We start from the raw sequence: 20,313 nt of genomic DNA, 5'->3' as shown, positions 1-20,313 counted from the left end.
AATCCAGACGGGAGATGACAAGTGCCTGGATTAGGACCTGTGCCGCTTCCTGTGTAAGGCAGGGTCGTACTCTCCGAATGTTGTAGAGCATGAACCTGCAGGAGCGGGTCACCGCCTTGATGTTAGCGGAGAACGACAGGGTGTTGTCCAGGGTCACGCCAAGGCTCTTCGCACTCTGGGAGGAGGACACAACGGAGTTGTCAACCGTGATGGCGAGATCATGGAACGGGCAGTCCTTCCCCGGGAGGAAGAGCAGCTCCGTCTTGCCAGGGTTCAGCTTGAGGTGGTGATCCGTCATCCATACTGATATGTCTGCCAGACATGCAGAGATGCGATTCGCCACCTGGTTATCAGAAGGGGGAAAGGAGAAGATTAGTTGTGTGTCGTCTACATAGCAATGATAGGAGAGGCCATGTGAGGATATGACAGAGCCAAGTGACTTGGTGTATAGGGAGAAAAGGAGAGGGCCTAGAACTGAGCCCTGGGGGACACCAGTGGTGAGAGCACGTGGTGCGGAGACAGCTTCTCGCCACGCCACTTGGTAGGAGCGACCGGTCAGGTAGGACGCAATCCAGGAGTGAGCCGCGCCGGAGATGCCCAGCTCGGAGAGGGTGGAGAGGAGGATCTGATGGTTCACAGTATCAAAGGCAGCAGACAGGTCTAGAAGGACAAGAGCAGAGGAGAGAGAGTTAGCTTTAGCAGTGCGGAGAGCCTCCGTGACACAGAGAAGAGCAGTCTCAGTTGAATGACCAGTCCTGAAACCTGACTGGTTTGGATCAAGAAGGTCATTCTGAGAGAGATAGCAAGAGAGTTGGCTAAAGACGGCACGCTCAATAGTTTTGGAAAGAAAAGAAAGAAGGGATACTGGTCTGTAGTTGTTGACATCAGTGGGATCGAGTGTTGGTTTTTTGAGAAGGGGAGCAACTCTCGCTCTCTTGAAGACGGAAGGGACATGGCCAGCGGTCAAGGATGAGTTGATCAGCGAGGTGAGGTAGGGGAGAAGGTCACCGGAGATGGTCTGGAGAAGAGAGGAGGGGATGGGGTCAAGCGGGCAGGTTGTTGGGCGGCCTGCAGTCACAAGTCGCAGGATTTTATCTGGAGAGAGAGGGGAGAAAGAAGTCAAAGCATAGGGTAGGGCAGCGTGAGTAGGACCAGCAGTGTCATTAGACTTAACAAACGAGGATCGGATGTCGTCAACCTTCTTTTCAAAGTGGTTGACGAAGTCATCCACAGAGAGAGAGGAGGGGGGGGAGAGGGGGGGAGGATTCAGGAGGGAGGAAAATGTGGCAAAGAGCTTCCTAGGGTTAGAGGCAGATGCTTGGAATTTAGAGTGGTAGAAAGTGGCCTTAGCAGCAGAAACAGATGAAGAAAATGTAGAGAGGAGGGAGTGAAAAGATGCCAGGTCGGCAGGGAGTTTAGTTTTCTTCCATTTCCGCTCCGCTGCCCGGAGCTCTGTTCTGTGAGCTCGCAATGAGTCATCGAGCCACGAGCCATTGCACTGGTATAGCTAACTATTAATATTGTTGTAGAAAAACATTTAGATGTTTATGTGGAATAGCATATGTTAACATAGTGAGTTTTTGTCCTGGGTCCGCCTGGGTCCTGCAGTCGGTGAAAAGCAATTGCACTGCCTGCATCTCAGAACTGCGGCCGCCTTGATCTCATGAGGTTATCGTTGCCCGCGTGTGCATGACGTCAGAGAAAGTCGGGATCAAGTCGGACACAAATCTAACCAGCATGCATTGGGCGGTGATCGCCGGTGATCGATTCTGCGCAGACCTGGCTCATCTCAAATGGGCCTCTTGTCTATGATCTGTCGGCATGGTTATACTGGCCTGTGGCCTTCTTGGAGGCCTTGATGATATCGGAGGGGGGCTCCCATTTGAAGCAGGGCTCCAGATTGGCCATCTTTATGGTCATTATTGAGGACAGGGTGCCATCCAATGCTAGGCTGTTTCTTCTCTTGGTTTTGTTCAGTCCCACAACTGAAAACACCCTCTCAGCATCTGCGTTTGCATGGGGCAACACCAGGACAAGCTTGGCGACGGCAGCAAGCCTCTCGAATTCTTTGGCTCCTGTCACCTATGGAAAATGCACCAAAACACAATGGAAAAACATACCTTGATTTTTGATTGATTAATACTGTGAGTATACTGTAGGTTGATCCGTTAACAAAGTTCAGATAAAAACATGCATCATTTGCAACATGCATGACACATATATGCATGCAACAATTTTAAGCAACAGATGTAGCCAAGCCACACCTGCCAAAAGGAAAGACAAAAAAGGGAAAAAAAATTTTACCTTATGCTTCCGGGTTGCCATTTCAGCCCAGAAGCTTTCCATTTCAGTTTCGTCCTGCAGGGATATCATTGGCATGGTCTGATAATTTAGAAACTCCTCACCCAGAAGGTCATGCTCCTCTGGCCAATGGTATGGGAGGAGATGGGGAAACCTATTTATGAAAGTAGAGTTACAAGTTGTTACGTTTTAGGTACATAGTCATCAACCAGCAGCAGTTCATACACATCTTTGAGTAGAAGCCACATAAGAATATCTCATGTGCAGTTTAGGAGTGAACACACCTCATCATAAAACACAGGGTATTTTAGCTAAGATGATAGACAATAATTAGAGAAAAAAAACTAACCTTTCAACAAAGTACAGGACATCTTCGATGACACTTTCAGCCCTCTGCCGTACATCTACAAATTGTGCGTGCTTGATCAGTGGCTCTTCCAGTGGCAGCTTCTTAAGTGCATAGTCCACAGCACTTGTCAGGAAACACAACACAGCTTCATGGAATTAATCCACCTGCTGTGGTGTGATGTCACCCTCGACGAGTAATCTATTAAGTTTAGCCCTGGTTGTGAACCCAATACAGCATATCGGTATAAGGTACAAGGCTAAATATCACATATCACAGTGTTTGATCATAATAATAGTCAAATACTAACCTGGTAAATGGTTTGCCTTTTCTTCAAAGGCAATTTCACAAGGCTCCTCATGGCACTGCAGAGCTGCTGGAACCATAAACTTGGAACATAGCTTGCGTACGAATTTCACCATCTATAACAGACATATACAAAAATAGTAGGTAAACCTGTTTTAGAGGACCCCTGCAGATATCAGCAAGAAACACAGAATGGAAAAAAACAGCAAAATCCAATCCCACCTCATCATGTAACAAAAATATTGATGACCTCTCTCTCTGAAGCAGCAAGTTGAAAGAAGTGAAAGTTGGTACGGTGGCTTGGAAGAACAGCAGGTACACTTCTGTCATGGGGTCAGTGAATGTCTGCACAAGTCTCTTGAACCTGGCCTGATTTTCATCTTGAATCAATCAATTAATAACACAAAACAAGAGGTTGTCATTAATAAAAGTATGTGACTAACAATCCATGTAGTTGCTGCATAATGAAATTGAAAATTGATGACCATACTAGCAGATTTGTAGTAGCTGGCCAGAGGTTCATACAGCCTCAGGATCCTGGTCACACAACATTCAAGGCTTAGCCAACGGACCGAGATACGCAGGAGGACCTCCATGTACTCCGCTTCATGGAGCTCACAAAACTCTGTTTTAGACATTAAATCCATATCATATATTTTCTACAGCTCAGCATTTCAGTATTACACTTAATAGTATCAAACATGCATACCTGACAGGTATCCTTTCCGATTTGTGCTACCCTTGAACCAGTAACCGATGTCCACTACCATATCCTCCAAATCAAAACCGGACACCTGCAATGCATAAATCAATCATAACACATTCAGTCAATGCACGTAATTAGGATACAAATAAAAAGTTACATGTAAAGATAAATCAGGCCTTAACTCACTTTAAAAAATCCCACTCCTGCAGCTTTGGCGGTGTTATGTGCCACATGACAAGGACAACCATGAATATAGGTGTTGGGATGCTTCTGGAGCACCCTAGAGGCAATGGAATTACGTGGTCCAATGTTCACAGCTGCATTGTAAACTGAGAGACCAATGCAGTTCTCCCAAGGGATGCCATGCTCCTCTATGGTGGAGTTGTCACGGTTTCGGCCGAGGCTGCTCCTCCTCCTGGTTCGGGCAGGCTTCGGCGTTCGCCGTCCCCGGAATACTAGCTGCCACCGTTGTATGTTTCGTGTGTTGATTGCTTTGGTCTGTCTGGTACACCTGTTTCTGTTTGTGTCCTAATTACGTGGCCTATAAGTTCCCTGTTTTGTGTTAGGTATATTGTGTGTTGTTGTACGCCTGTCTGTTGGTGTAGGTTATTTGTTTTCTCTTTTGTTAGTGCTGTTCGCACTTTACGCACTGTTTTGCGTAATCGCTCGCCTCCTGTTTACGAGGCCCGTTTATATTGTATTTTGCTCCTGTGACTATTAAAGTCGGATCGACTAGCTTCTGTGTCCTGCGCCTGACTCCAACACCGCATCCACATCAGCCGTTATGACAGAACAACACACCTATATGGAGTCAGCAGGATCAGCGACGACAGCCTGGACACTGGAAGAACGCCTCAGTCAGCAGGACTCCATGATCCGGCAAATGGAGGCCGTTCTAGGCGAGGTGTCCAACACTCTGCACCGGTTGGCTAGTGGAGAGGTGCCCACGTCCACATACACCATCCCATCGCCACCGGTCAATCCTCCTCTCTCAGCGCCGGAACCCAGTGGTATTCGGCTCTCGCTCCCGAGGGCATATGACGGTTCTGCAGATGGGTGTCAGGGGTTCCTCCTGCAGATAGAACTATACCTGGCGACTATACACCCAGCGCCCTCGGGATACGAGAGCGTCTCCGCCCTCATCTCCTGTCTATCCGGGAAGGCGTTGGAATGGGCCAACGCCGAATGGAGGAGAATGGACGCAGCTACCATCACCTACGCTGAGTTCTCCCGCCGCTTCCGGGCAGTCTTCGATCACCCACCTGAAGGGAAGGCGGCGGGGGAGCGTCTGTTCTACCTCCGACAGGAGAAGAGGAGCGCACAGGAGTTCGCACTGGAGTTCCGGACGTTAGCTGCGGATGCGGGATGGAATGAGAGGGCCCTCATCGACCAGTACCGGTGTAGCCTGCGAGAGGACGTTCGTCGGGAGCTGGCCTGCAGGGACACCAACCTATGCTTCGACCAGCTGGTGGACATCTCCATCCGGCTTGACACCCTGCTGGCCACCCGCGGACGTCCCGAGTGGGGGTCGTCCATTCCATCCTCCAGCACCTCCGAGCCAATTCCTATGGAGCTCGGGGGTGCTGGCGCTAGAGAGAGGAGGAGGAGAACCCGAGGAAGGCCACCCCTGCACCAACTGTGGCCGTGGAGGACACACCGCGGCCAGGTGCTGGGGAGGGTTTTCTGAGAGAGGGGACAACAGGTCACGCACTGGGGAGTCATTTCAGGTGAGTAGGCGCCCCACTTACCCAGAGCTCTCTGTTGGTCACATGAGTATTCCTGTGCGTTTTCCACAGGTGGCACCTCATTCCCAGCATAAGGCGCTAGTAGATTCAGGCGCAGCTGGGAACTTTATTGATCGGGCATTTTGTGCTAGGTTAGGAATTCCCCTTCGGCCGGTAGAAGTTCCATTCCCTGTCCATGCTTTAGACAGCCGGCCGTTGGGGTCGGGTCTGATCAGGGATGTCACAGCACCACTGACTATGACGACGCAGGGGGGTCATGAGGAAATCATACAGTTTTATCTGATTGACTCTCCTGCATACCCAGTGGTGTTAGGGCTTCCCTGGTTAAGCACCCACGATCCTACCATAGCGTGGCAACAGAGGGCTCTTATGGAGTGGTCTGCCCAGTGTGTAGAGAGATGTCTAGGGTGTTTCCATAGGGGCAACCTCGGTAGAGAGTCCGAACCAAGTGCCCGCACTGCGCATTCCCCGAGTATGAGGATTTAGCACTAGCGTTTAGCAAATCGAGGGCAGCTAGACTACCTCCTCATAGACAGGGGGACTGTGCGATAAATCTCCAGACCGGAGCAGCTTTTCCCAGGAGTCATGTATATCCCTTGTCTCAAGAGGAGACTGCGGCTATGGAGATTTACATAGCCGAGTCCTTGGCACAGGGATACATACGGCCCTCTACTTCTCCGGTCTCCTCGAGTTTCTTCTTTGTGAAGAAAAAGGACGGGGGATTGCGCCCGTGTATTGATTACCGTAGTCTCAATCAGATCACAGTAAAATACAGTTACCCACTTCCACTGATTGCGACGATGACGGAGTCATTACGCTGGAGCGGTTCTTCACAAAGTTGGATCTCAGGAGCGCGTACAATTTGGTGCGCATTAGGGAGGGGGGATGAATGGAAAACAGCATTTAGCACCACCTCGGGTCATTACGAGTATCTCGTCATGCCGATACGGGTTAATGAATGCTCCTTCAGTCTTCCAATCCTTTGTTGATGAGATTTTCCGGGACATGCATGGGCAGGGTGTAGTGGTGTACATTGACGACATTCTAGTGTATTCTTCTACACGAGCCGAGCATGTAGCCCAGGTGCGCCGAGTATTGAGACGACTGTTGGAGCATGACTTGTATGTCAAGGCAGAGAAATGCCTGTTCTTCCAGGAGTCCGTCTCCTTTTTGGGTTATCGGTTGTCCGCGTCTGGCGTGGAGATAGAGGTAGATCGGGTATCAGCTGTGCGTAATTGGCAAACTCCAACCACCGTAAAAGAGGTGCAGCGGTTCTTGGGTTTTGCTAATTACTACCGGAGGTTTATCCGGGGTTTTGGACAGGTTGCAGCTCCCATTACGTCCCTGCTAAAGGGGGGTCCGGTGCGCTTGCAGTGGTCAGCTGAGGCGGACAGGGCATTTGTCAAGCTGAAGAACCTGTTCGCCTCGGCCCCGTGCTGGCGCATCCGGATCCCTCTTTGCCTTTCCAAGTAGAGGTGGACGCGTCCCGAGACCGGTATTGGGGCAGTCCTGTCACAACGGTCCGGCACGCCACCTAAGCTCCGCCCCTGTGCGTTCTACTCCAAGAAGCTCTAGCTCGGCGGAGCGCAATTATGACGTTGGGGACAGGGAGCTGTTAGCTGTAGTCCAGGCCCTAAAGGTGTGGAGGCATTGGCTTGAGGGGGCTCAACACCCTTTTCTCATTCTGACTGATCACCGTAACCTGGAGTACATCCGGGCAGCTAGGAGATTGAACCCTCGTCAGGCTAGGTGGAACATGTTCCTGATCCGGTTTGTTTTTAAGATCACATACATCCCTGGGTCCCAGAATGGTAAGGCAGACGCACTGTCCCGACAGTATGACACGGAGGAGAGGTCCATTGAGCCTACTTCCATACTGCCGAAGTCTTGTCTGGTGGCTCCGGTAGTATGGGAGGTCGATGCGGAAATCGAGCCGGGCGCTGCGTACCGACCCTACTCCCCCGAGTGTCCTGTGGGGCGGACGTACGTTCCGCTCGAGGTTCGTGATCGGCTTATTTCTTGGGCTCATACATCACCCTCCTCTGGACATCCTGGTATTGGTCGGACGGTGCACTGCCTTAGCGTGAAATACTGGTGGCCAACGTTAGCCAGGGATGTGAGGGTTTATGTCTCCTCCTGCTCGGTGTGTGCCCAGTGTAAGGCACCTAGACATTTGCCCAGGGGTAAGTTACATCCTCTGCCCGTTCCACAACGACCATGGTCCCACCTCTCGGTAGATTTTGTGACCGATCTACCCCCTTCCCAGGGTAATACTACCATTTTGGTCGTTGTGGATCGGTTTTCTAAGGCCTGTCGTCTCCTCCCACTGCCGGGTCTCCCTACTGCCCTACAGACCGCCGAGGCCCTCTTTACCCACGTGTTCCGGCACTATGGGGTCCCCGAGGATATTGTGTCCGACCGAGGTCCCCAGTTCACCTCCAGAGTCTGGGGGGCTTTCATGGAATGCCTGGGGGTCTCGGTTAGCCTTACCTCGGGGTACCACCCAGAGAGCAATGGGCAGGTTGAACGTGTGAACCAGGATGTGGGTAGGTTTTTGAGGTCCTATTGCCGGGACCGGCCGGAGGAGTGGTCGAGGTATATCCCCTGGGCAGAGATGGCCCAGAACTCTCTCCGCCACTCCTCCACCGGATTAACACCTTTCCAGTGTATTTTAGGGTATCAGCCGGTCCTGGCACCGTGGCACGAGAGCCAGACCGAGGCCCCTGCGGTGGACGAGTGGATTCGGGCGCTCAGAAGAGACGTGGGGACGCTGCCCATGTCCATCTGCAGCGTGCCATCCGTCAACAGAAGGCGAGCGCCGATCGCCACCGCAGTGAGGGGCCGGTGTACGCACCGGGAGATCGAGTCTGGCTCTCGACTCGAAACCTGCCCCTCCGCCTGCCCTGCCGGAAGCTGGGTCGGCGGTTTGTGGGGCCCTTCAAAGTCCTGAGAAGATTGAACGAGGTGTGTTACAGATTACAACTGCCTATGAGTACAAAAATATTAACCCCTCGTTCCATGTGTCTCTTCTCAGGCCGGTGGTAGCTGGTCCACTCCAAGAGGAGGAGATAGGAGAGACCCCTCCACCCCCTTTGGACATCGAGGGGGCACCGGCGTACAGGGTCCGGACTATATTGGACTCGAGGCGCCGGAGGAGTGGTCTCCAGTATCTCGTGGAGTGGGAGGGGTACGGTCCGGAGGAACGGTGCTGGGTGCCTAGGAGGGACATCCTCGACCCATCCCTCCTGACAGAGTTCCACCGTGGGCATCCCACGCGCCCGGGTCTGCGTCCTCCTGGCCGTCCCCGAAACCGGGGTCGGCGCACGGCTGGAGCCGCGCGTCAAGGGGGGGGTACTGTCACGGTTTCGGCCGAGGCTGCTCCTCCTCCTGGTTCGGGCAGGCTTCGGCGTCGCTCCCCGGAATACTAGCTGCCACCGTTGTATGTTTCGTGTGTTGATTGCTTTGGTCTGTCTGGTACACCTGTTTCTGTTTGTGTCCTAATTACGTGGCCTATAAGTTCCCTGTTTTGTGTTAGGTATATTGTGTGTTGTTGTACGCCTGTCTGTTGGTGTAGGTTATTTGTTTTCTCTTTTTGTTAGTGCTGTTCGCACTTTACGCACTGTTTTGCGTAATCGCTCGCCTCCTGTTTACGAGGCCCGTTTATATTGTATTTTGCTCCTGTGACTATTAAAGTCGGATCGACTAGCTTCTGTGTCCTGCGCCTGACTCCAACACCGCATCCACATCAGCCGTTATGACAGGAGTTTGATTTTGGTGAAGATCTCACTTGCTGGCCCACAGCTCGTCCCACTTGTTGTGCACATATTTAAGAACTGGTGGACAACTTTGCTGCCCATGAAGACCCGGACAGTAAGCGGGTTCATCTTTTCCACTCCTACAATGACAAGTTAGAATCATACAGATGTTCTTGTTATTAGATGTTTAAAAATACACAAAGCACATGTTTTGCAGAGGAGAAAATTCTCAAATAATTTGTGAAATACCAGTGTCATTCGACCCATCCGTAACAAGGGTATACGGGGCTTTTTTCATCTCCTCGAGTGCTTCATTGGTAATGCAGGATGACTTAGTCCTGGCACACCTGTACTCCTGCGCTGTCTTCGAATCTCCAAAACATTCTTTTAGGAGAGGCCCCAGGTGGTCCGCAAAGGCTAGGGGGACGTTGTGAACTACCAACCCAGCTGTCATTTTGACCTCAGCCCTTCTTGTCTGTAAGAAATAAAAAATTATTAATCCTCCCAAAAAGACCATAGTTTATTTAAAATAGACGCCTGTGATAATAGGGCACAGGTAAAAAACACATTCAGCAACTAAGATCTCAAATTAAGAAAACTGGACTGTACTACACTGAAATACAAACCACAAATTAGTCAAAACTATCAACCATGACTTTACCGTGATCAACTAGAACACAAAACTCTTGACTGAACCTTGACAGAATCATTACACATATCATACCTTAACCTCTTGTGCAGACATACCCCCAACAGATGGAACGGCCATTGCATATTGGGATATTGTGGCTGTGGACTGGAGAGCTCGTTGCTTATCTTGGTGGCCTTTTGCTTTTTATATGGCACACTACATCTGTCACACCCTGGTGGCAACATGAGTTTTCAATACGGCAGACTGCACACCAGTAGTGCGTGTTGAGGCTCCCTCTGGTAATACATGGCCATGAAGAGGTCCACTCATTTTGGAAAATGGATCTATATGTTGCTGCTCCAGCCAGAGCACGACTCTTCTGGCCCTGCTGTTGGATTGGGGGTCTCTTCTTTCTGTCCCTCTGTGTCTTCTTCCATCTGCCCTGTTGGTTGTTCTATTTGTCCTGTCTGTTGCTCCTCTGCATGGGCGTCAATCTGTCCTGTCTGTTGCTCCTCTGCTTGTTTGTCAGTCTGTCCTGTCTCCTGCTCTCTCTGTCCTTTGTGTTGCTCCTCTGTCTGTTGTTCTGTCGTTTCTATCAATCGTTCTGGCTGTTCTGTCAGTGTGTTTGTCTGTCTTTTTCTCACTTGGCTGGTTCTTTAACTAAAATAAAAGGTTTCGCTTTTGTCCTGGCAAAGGTCTCTTACGGGACATCTTTGAAACCTTAAACAATTCAAATGGTCATGTTGGTTTAATAACTCTACTCTCAGTTACAAAAACATACCTACTTCTATTGCGCACATTTCCTGTATTTATGTTCAATTCTTTGGAATACATCTTACCTGTTCGAAATCAGCTGAGTTTACATTCCCCACACTAAATCATGTTCACACGCACAAACAAATAATTGATTTCAAGATTTAAAGTTTAAGAGAGTGAGTACTCAATTGGACGACATTTCATTGTTACATACCTAGTCTCAGCTCAGCTTCATATCAGACTTCTTGAGGTAGTGACCGTTTCTTCTCCTGTCGTCATTCGCGGCAATGGTATCTCTTCTTCTGTCGCTAACTTCGGGGTGCAGCGCATATGGTTCAGTGGAGCTATCAGTGGCTCACTGTATTAGCGAGGATCACTACACCGTTTCGACCACTTTGACCACCAATATGCAGCCTACAGTTTTTTAGAGAGACAATAGATTTGTGGGAGTCCTTCGTAATTAAAACACTAACCAGCCGTAACATACGCATTCGATTTCTATTGTCTGCCATTTTCTTTTAGCCTCTGATTACTTTTATCTCCTAATGAAGATTTGTGTTGGTGTACTGGTTTTCCTCAACAGCCACCCTCTTTGGATGTATTATTGTTGCCGGCTGTACAGCCAGAGCTTGTGTGCTCGCCCAGGGTTTCAATTTTAGTCTATTTTAGGATTAGGTTATGTCATGAAACGTGGGCTACTAGGCCTACATTATAAATATGACACAATCAGCATTTCACTTTGGATATGAATAATCCAAATTATCAATCAGTTATCAAAACGCTCAGATTTAACCACCAGGGCAGGAGGGCGAAGAGATGAGAAGAGTAGGCTATCTCAGCTGATTTATGCAGGAGATTTAAAATAATAATGTAAAACATTTTATAATTTTTATAGCACAGCGCCCCTATAAGATAATAATTATTAAACATTTATTTCAACCCTGGGAGAATCCCACCCCACCCGAATGATTACACCACGCCCCTCCCCGCCCGGCTTCGCTGGCCCGTCTCACCCGCCCGCCCGGGCCCGGCAGCGCCGAGGGCGCGTTCACTATCTATGGAAGCCGGCAGCGCCTGCAGCTAACCCCCCCCCCCCGGAGACATATCTGTAGGCTTTTAGTAACTATTTGAATGATGTTTTAGTCCAATGCATGTTGGTTGAACGCTTTGACACCTTGAACGTGAAAGTGAGTGGTTCAGTGAGTGTCTCCACCTAGAACATCACAGAGCTGATGAACGTTCTTTTTCAGAACCATGGCGAGCGCATTGTGACGCTGTCCCTTCTACTCCTACTCAGAGCCATAGATACAGTATTTTCTAAATGGTTATACTCCTACTGTTCTCTAAACAATGGTTTCATAGTTTACAATTGTATAAACTCCCAAATCATGCTCAAAATTCAATTTAATTGATGTCACTGTTGAGTGTTTTTTAATCAGTTTGATAAACATGTTCATCCCATTGTGACATAGCCAACCATGACTTATGGAATACTTTGACGTATTAATGGTCCCTATAAATCCCTGTAATTCTAAGAAAGAATTGTCAGATGGTTTTGAACTCAGTCAAAATCACTGCAGTATGTAGAGCGATAATGAGTAGGGCTATGTTCAGTCGTTTGTTGAAAGCGACCCCGCTGAGATTCCTCCGCAAGAGGTCGCTTCTGTGTGCAGCTGACCTGTTGTTTGCGACTGGTTCGGCAGTCTACTTTAATAATAATAATAATACGCCATTTAGCAGACGCTTTCATCCAAAGCGACTTACAGTCATGCGTGCATACAGTTTTTGTGTGTATGGGTGGTCCGGGGGTTCGAACCCACTACCTTGGCGTTACAAGCGCCGTGCTCTACCAGCTGAGCTACAGAGGACCACATATAGCAAATATTACGGTATCGGTGAGGATGCACTGGCCACCGTGGAGAGCGTGGACCGTGTTGTCACGGTTGAGGAGGGTAAGTTTACATATTTGACAATGTCTAAATAGTAAAAGTCCCAAATGCCACCCAATACCCTATTTCTTATTTTGACCAGGACCCATAGTTCTATGGTTAAAAGGCGCTGGTCAAAAGTAGTGCACTAAATAGGGAATAGGGTGTCATTTAGGTAGCAATCATGGTGATGACATTTTTTACAGTGTAGCCCTAGATTAACAACAACAAACAAACTTGCTCCTTTGAAACCAAACCCTTGCTTTAGGTTTAATTGAACATGTTGGTACATTATGCAGACACATAAATACATTTGATGTCATACAATATAAAACACAAGTAAATATATGATCAGCCTAACTACATGGACAGATGTCTGGTGTCTTGTAGCTAGTATTTCTTAAACTTAGAGAAAACAATCCTTTATTGTTTTTCATAAAGATAATGAGCCTACCCTGGACCAGGAGGACCCAGTCCTTGTTCAGGTAAGAATGCTGCAGCCCTATCAATAGCTTGGGTGCCAGTCTTTCCGCTCTCTTGCCAATTCCATCGTGGCAATATGATATTGGCATCACAATCCCATAAGGAGTGGACAGAGAGCTGAAACAGACTGGCACCCAGGCTATAACAATACTGCTTCATTAGCAGGATTGGTTCAATAACAATCTGTCATTCAAACTGTAATTTTACTGACTCATTAATTAATTCTGATTTTCTTCCTTAGTATGTGGTTGAGGAGGTTGGGCACCGGCCCTGTCTGGCTTTAATCCCTTGGTCTGGACCTCTGTGGGTTCCCAGCTCTGTAAGTCCATCCATTCTGATACTCTTTGGTCTTCTCTCTGGTCTTAAAACTGGTTTATGTACTTTAAACATAAACATGACGTTTTCTGAAGAACAATATGGAAATACATTTCTGGAAACATATTCCCTATTTTTTATAACTGCAGCCAACATATTACCTTACCCAAGCTGGGAGGATGCTGGTGAGAGAGCTGGCAGTGTTAAACACGCAGGTAACCATGCAGATTATTGGACAAAGCTCATCTGATCTAATAGGCAGGATTACCTTCAGTATCCACTATGGTAGTGAAATACTTTGATGTTCGTTCCCTCATTTTCTCACAGATATTCACAGTGGAGCAGCCCATTTTCATCAGTTTCACTCCTGCTAGGAGGATGGTATGGAATGAACTGTCCTCTCAAAATGAACAGGTAGCCATTCATATGCAGGTACCTCAGATGTTTCCTTAACCTTTCAACACAGACCTGTGTAGTGTCTCAGAATCTATCATGCAGTGGCCTCCTCTTGCGATCCTCCCTATTCCAGTCTGTCAGTCCTATAGGCTACCTGTCTATCATTCAAACTGACTCTTAATTGAATCCTGTCTTGTTCCTTAGTATGTGGATGAGGAGGTTGGGCACCGGTCCTGTCCGGCTTTAATCCCTTGGTCTGGACCCTTGTGTGTTCCTATCTTTGTGAGTCTATCCATTCTGATACTCTCTGGTCTTTAGAGGATATTAAAGATTAACATCAAGTCACTAGTTTTCTATAAAACCACATAATGAAAAAACATATTCCCTTGTCTTCTCCAAGGCCAAACCAGTCTACTACCTCACTCGTGCTGGGAGAATGCTGGTAACAGAGCTTGCAGTGTTAAACACACAGGTAACCAAACACATTATTAACCAAAGCTCATCTGATCTTATAGGGAGAATTTACTTTACCCTGTTCCCTTTTTTTTCACAGACTTCCAAATTGGTTATTGAGGAGCCTACCATTCACCTCACTGAAGCTGGGAGGCTAGTGCTTGACGAACTGTCAGCACCTTCAGATAGCCATTCACAGGTAGTCAATCACATTATTAGACAGTCATAGCTGATTAGTAATAGTACACATTACCATGTCCTCTATCTCCACAATTGTGTGTCTTATTAATCACAGAGCAATCTCTATAATTAGGGGATGTCTTTGTTTTTCAGCCAAATAGGGAAGACTCTGGTTTTCCCTATGAGAAGTTGCAGCTGGTTGGGAACTGGGGTTCGTTTCATTTCCATTACTGGAATATCCATTATGGACGAGTGCAGGTACTTCAGACATATTCTTAACATTTATGAACACACCTGTGTATTTGAACTCCCAATTGTCTCTGGGTTTTCTTTTGTATGTCTGTCCCCTAATTGAAACCTAGGGGAAACTTGTCGCATCTGAACATCATGTGGGCTCTATATCACTGCCAGGGATTATACTCAGAACTGAAATCACCTGCCAAATGTTATAGACATCTACAGCTAACATATAGAGAGAGGTCTGGAGACTGAAGGAGTTTTTTTCTTTATAGCAAAATGAAGAGGACATGCATCACCTGTGCATTGTGAGGGGAGTAGAGAAGCAGCTGTGGTGGAGCAGAGTCATCCAGGAAAAAATCCTGGACCCATGGGTGAGAGATTCTCAACTGGTCTTTCGTCTCAAATGCACCTGATTTGTGTCAAATGACGCACATGCTATAGGTCTACTTATATTTCCTGGATGAAATTTAATGTTTCTCTGTCTCTTTTAAAGGGTCTCGTCCAGGTGGTCCTCACCAACAAGAAGCTGACTGGTATTAAGGTACAGTCAGGCAATTTTTCACAGAAAAAATGTAAAGTGGCAAATGTCCATTTACCTATTTGAATAAATACATGTTGACAGAAAATGAAATTACACGTTCTAATCTCTTGCCTCATTTTTAGTTCCTTGGTAGAAGGATCCATGGACTCATGTCCTGCCTTGTCAAGAGGAGGTCTGAGTTCACCTATTATGAGGATGCCCAGGTACACCCCGTTGTTTCTCTGTGTTATGATTTATTTCAGTGTTTGGTTGAGGGGTTTTCAATATGGTGGTTTTCAGTGTTGGGCTGACAGTGTCACATGTTGTGTGTTAAACAGCAGGTGGATATCTCCACCACAGTGGAGGGGTACCAGGAGAGGGGGGATGAGATGATGGCATATCAGTTCTCCACCTCTGACATCATCACCACCCCCTCATGAGCCGTCCTCTGGCTCCTCTCACCAGTTCCCCCAGAATTCTACGCCTCCCCCTTTCCCTTCCGATTCCCCTCCCAGTCCCCCTCCACCTTACCACTCCACCCAGGACCAGGACCAGACCCTGACAGCACTCCTCAGGTAAAACTCTTTCTACAGTCAATAATTCTTATTTCATTTGTACTTGTGTGTACAGGTGTGTGTCATTGTTTTGGTATCGATAGGTTTGTGTTGTCTGTCAAGGGTCAAGTTGTTAGGTCAAGATGAAAGTATTGTTATGATGTCACTGAATGTTTTGTCTGCTTCAGTTGATGTTGCAGGTGAAATGCAGTTTAGTAGAGTTTAAGTTAATGTGATGTCTATTTTAGGAGTTTGAGGAGGAGTTTGTGGAGGAGCAAAATAATGCTGCAGATGTGCCCCAGTTGCGGTGGGTTCGCTTTCATGTGTTCATCTATAGTAAAAACCTTTGCTTTAGTTATACAGATGTAGGATCTTAATTTGAGACAGTTTGCTACAGCAGGAAAATAATCCTGCAGCAACAGGATACATTTTTCGTTAGGGCAAATCGAGTCTAAAATTTAAAAGTGGAAATTACAAACTTGAAAATTCCAAATACGCTACAAGTTTGCATTTCCTGCCATGCAGGAAAATTCTCAGCAACAAAAGAGTGATCAAATTAAGATCCTACATTGGTATGGTCTTTCTGAATCCTGCAGTTATAATATAGGCTAACATAAAATGATTTCTTAATTTCATGGCACTGATGTTTTAGCTTCTTAGGTTGAACATTTGTTATTGAACATTTCTATTTACAGGCGTTACTTTGAAAACCAAGGGACAACCAACTTCTCTCTGAGGCTGGCCGGTATCAGACGTGCTATGGAGGTGAGAAAATGTGAATTTAGCACTTTTTGTATTTCACTTCATGAACATTTCTGGACTATTTGTAAATGTACTGTCTTGTTCTCACAGGCTCTGACATCCTCTGACAGTACCTCCCTCAATTACCTCACCCACGCTGGGAGGATGGTGTTGAGTGGACTATCCGAGCTCAACCAGCAGGTAACCAATTACATAATTGTGCAACGTTCATCAGACCAGATATATAGTTCCCACTGGGCACAGATGTCATTTCAACGTCTCGTTTTGATTTACATTTGGTTGAGTTGTCAACTAATGTGAATTCAATGTGAAATCCCCCCCAAAATTAACGTAATTGGATTTAGGTTAAAAGACGAAATTCCCTTACGTTGATGACTTCTTTCAAATCCAATCAGTTTCCCACTTTGATTCAACATCATCACATTGACATTTTTTATTGATACAACATTGATTAAACCAGTTCTTGCACAGTGGGTTACCTTTAGGCAACAGTGATTCATAGGGTTTAGTTGAGAAGTTTCAACGTCATACTAGCCAAACAATCAGAGGCCCTTTGAATTACAGACCTGAATCTTTGAGTTTATTATCTAAGTTTTAAGGAATTTTATGATTGTTTTGTTTTGAGGATGTGAGGCAGTTTCAGCAGGCCTACGACCTACTGGTGAACTTCATTAATGAGCCAGCAAACAGGGAGCGACTAGAGCAGGAGATGGCTCTCGTAGGAGTAGGTCTACATGCAAGCTTGAGCGTTAGCTGCAGGCACCGTCTTCTCATCTAACATCTACTCAATGAGACTTTCTAAAGTGCTTGTTAATGAAGATTATGTAATTATCCTATTTGTTTGACTTCAGATTGACCGCATCAACTTCGCAGATGTTTTTTATGAATTCGTTCTACTAAGCCTTCTAGAAGGAAAGACATCTCTTCCTATATCTGTAAGTGGCCCTAAGAATGGAACATCCTGTTGTTTATCTATGCTATACACACTGTTGTCATATCAGATCTGTAGACACTCACTCATGTCCCCTGTTCCTTCTCCAGAAGCCTGGTAGCTTCCTTTATCTGCTCCTGCAAGTCATAATGATGATTGACCCTCCTGGAGGAGCCTGGACAGAGGCTGCTGAGAACTTCTACCTCCTCGTTAAGGTACATTTCTATCCTCTCTCTCTCTCTCTCTCTCTCTCTCTCTCTCTCTCTCTCTCTCTCTCTCTCTCTCTCTCTCTCTCTCTCTCTCCCTCTCTCTCTCTCTCTCTCCTCTCTCTCTCTCTCTCTCTCTCTCTCTCTCTCTCTCTCTAATAATAGTTGATGATGTGTCTGTTGTCAACAGGGCCAGATGAAGGCATGGCTAGAATCCATCTTCAACCTCAATGAGTCAATCTATGAAAGCCCAGAGAGGCTCTCGGGGGAGGTGATGGGGAATCTACAAATACAGGTTGAGTTCCTGCTGTCCAGCCTGGATTAAGGTTCCCAAACTGAGCTGAGGGCCCCATCACAAAATAAAGTGTTTTGCATTTAAACATTATCTGTCAATCGTAAACAAATGTTACATCATGTGTAGGGGAGAGTGGGGTAAGTTGAGCCATTTTTTACATTCAGCATTACTCTGTCAAGGGAAATATATTATTCTTTCAAAAATATACAGTATCTGTCACGACTTCCTCCGAGGCTGCCCCTCTCCTTGTTCGGGCAGGCTTCGGCGTTTGTCGTCACCGGCCTTCTAGCCACTGCCGCTCCTCATCTCATCATTCCATTTGTTTTGTCTTGTTTATTACACACACCTGGTTCATATCACCTCATTAGTACCTGTATAAGTGTTCCCTCTGCCCCCTTGTCTTTGTGTGTGATTGTTTATTGTGGAGGAGAGAGAAGCTCGGTGGAGCTCCATGTATTTTGTATCGCTGGGAATATTCCCTGTGTGCCTTGTATTTTCCAGTGCCCCTGTTTTGCGCACTGGAGTGTTTTTACTAGGGGTGTAACGATCCATCTACTACATTGATGTATCGATTTATATTCCTATGATCCAACTACATCGATCTGTGCTCGAGCGAGTTGGCCTTTTGGACAACATATATCGATCTAACATCGTTTTAAAATGTAATAAATCGATTGTATCGATACTAGGAAATAACCCATTGGATTTAAGCACGTCAGACTTTATATGGATGTTTTTTCTTAGCACTTTTAATGATAAAGGCTTTAAACATTACTCGATTCAGTCTGCCTATCCGTGACGTCATCGCGCCAGCAGCAGTGCAAAGGCGCCAAGACAACAAAGCATAGCATGGCGGATGACAGAGGATGGGCGCGCCTGCCGGAACTTCCTGTTCCCCCACTACTACTGTGCAACGGTCCGTGCATTTCGGGACCTTGGGACGGCCCTACCAGTGTTGCCAACTCATTTTCAGGGGAAGTTGCTAGAGGCAGGTCGATTTGTTGCTAAAAGTTGCTCAAAACGTTGTGATGTCTTTGCGTGATGAAGTCATTATGTAAAAACGTAAAACTGCATAATTACATAGAATACACAATAACGTTAATCAAATTGACTGGCCATCTCCGCGACAAATATGATTTGACATTTGTTAGTTTAGATTTGTTTGTTTATTATCACATATTTGTATTTGTAAAAGTAATATAAACACATAACATTTATATGATCAGATATTTTTATTTATAAACACAACACATTGAATTATTGATCAATTACACATTACACATTATTGAACAATTACATTTGATTTATATTCTTATTAACTAGTAGTGTATTGGTAGTTAGTAAACATGCTACCTAACTGATCAACAATTATAGGTACAAGCTAATAACAAGGTATATATGCTATCTTATTGAACAAGCAACTTAACTCAAATAATGATGTGTGCGCTAGGCATCTCTCTCCAGCTCTCTCCAGGTTGTTGTGCTGCTTGGCTGGCCTGCTGCTGCCTGTGCACGAGCTGAGCGCCTGCTGCTGATGTCACTCACAATGCACTTTTGCAGCCAGCCATGTGTGTTGTGACTGAGTGTGTGACAGAGAAAATCGTTTTAGTGTTATTTTGAGGTAAAATTTGTGCATTTTAGTGTTTGAGTCACTTTTCAAAAGTTGCTAAAAGTTCCAAATAAGTTTTTAAAAGTAGCTAAATTTGTTGCTAGGTGCTGTTTGAAAAAAAAGTTGCCAGGGTAGTCTGAAAAGTTGCTAAATCTAGCAACAAAATTGCTAAGTTGGCATCACTGGGCCCTACCCCATTACATGAGAACGGGGTATCTGCCGCTGCCTCCTCCTCCTCCGGGACACTTCTACTTTGCATAGAGTTGATCAATCTGTTGATTGTGGCCTGTGGAATGTTGTCCCATTCCTCTTCAGTGGCTGTGCGAAGTTGCTATATATTGGTGGAAACTGGAACAAGCTGTGGTACACGTCGATCCAGCCCTCCCAAACATGCTCAATGGTTGACATGTCTGGTGAGTATGCAGGATATGGAAGAACTGGGACATTTTCAGCTTCCTGGAATTGTGTACAGATCCTTGCGACATTGGGCCATGCATTATCATGCTGAAACATGACGTGATGTCGGCAGGACAATGGGCCTCAGGATCTTGTCATGGTATCTCTGTGCATTCAATTTTCCATTAAGAAAATGCAATTTTGTTCCTTCTCTGTAGCTTATACCTGCCCATACCATAACCCTGACACTAACATGGGGTACTCTGTTCACGACATTGACATTAGCAAACCGCTCGCCCACACACCACCATACACTTGGTCTGCAGTTGTGAGGGTGGTTGGGCATACTGCCAAATTCTCTAAAACAAAGTTGGAGGCGGCTTATGGTAGAGAAATTACCATTAAATTATCTGGCAACAGCTCTGGTGGACATTCCTGCAGTCATCATGCCAGTTGCATGCACCCTCAAAACTTGAGACATCTGTGGCATTGTCAGTGG

At 46.5% G+C, this 20,313-nt stretch overlaps 2 long non-coding RNA genes across 3 annotated transcripts; both read left to right on the top strand.

Annotated features, from left to right (window-relative positions):
• Positions 1-12,914: 12,914 nt before the first annotated feature.
• LOC121561641 lies at positions 12,915-14,052 on the top strand. Of its 2 annotated transcripts, XR_005999296.2 has the most exons (4): positions 12,915-12,959; positions 13,199-13,276; positions 13,422-13,487; positions 13,600-14,052. It is a non-coding gene; the product is annotated as an uncharacterized LOC121561641 (long non-coding RNA). The 2 variants fall into 2 exon arrangements; XR_005999295.2 differs by having other exon boundaries at positions 13,422-14,052.
• Positions 14,053-17,462: 3,410 nt separating this feature from the next.
• Positions 17,463-17,894, top strand: LOC123487402. Its single transcript, XR_006659762.1, has 2 exons — positions 17,463-17,523; positions 17,705-17,894. It is a non-coding gene; the product is annotated as an uncharacterized LOC123487402 (long non-coding RNA).
• The last annotated feature ends 2,419 nt before the right edge of the window (positions 17,895-20,313 follow it).

Source organism: Coregonus clupeaformis, unplaced genomic scaffold (genome assembly GCF_020615455.1).
Source record: "Coregonus clupeaformis isolate EN_2021a unplaced genomic scaffold, ASM2061545v1 scaf1701, whole genome shotgun sequence".
Classification (NCBI taxonomy): domain Eukaryota; kingdom Metazoa; phylum Chordata; class Actinopteri; order Salmoniformes; family Salmonidae; genus Coregonus; species Coregonus clupeaformis.
The sequence above is the reverse complement of the archived record's forward strand: the minus strand, read 5'-3'. Positions and strand labels throughout refer to the sequence as shown.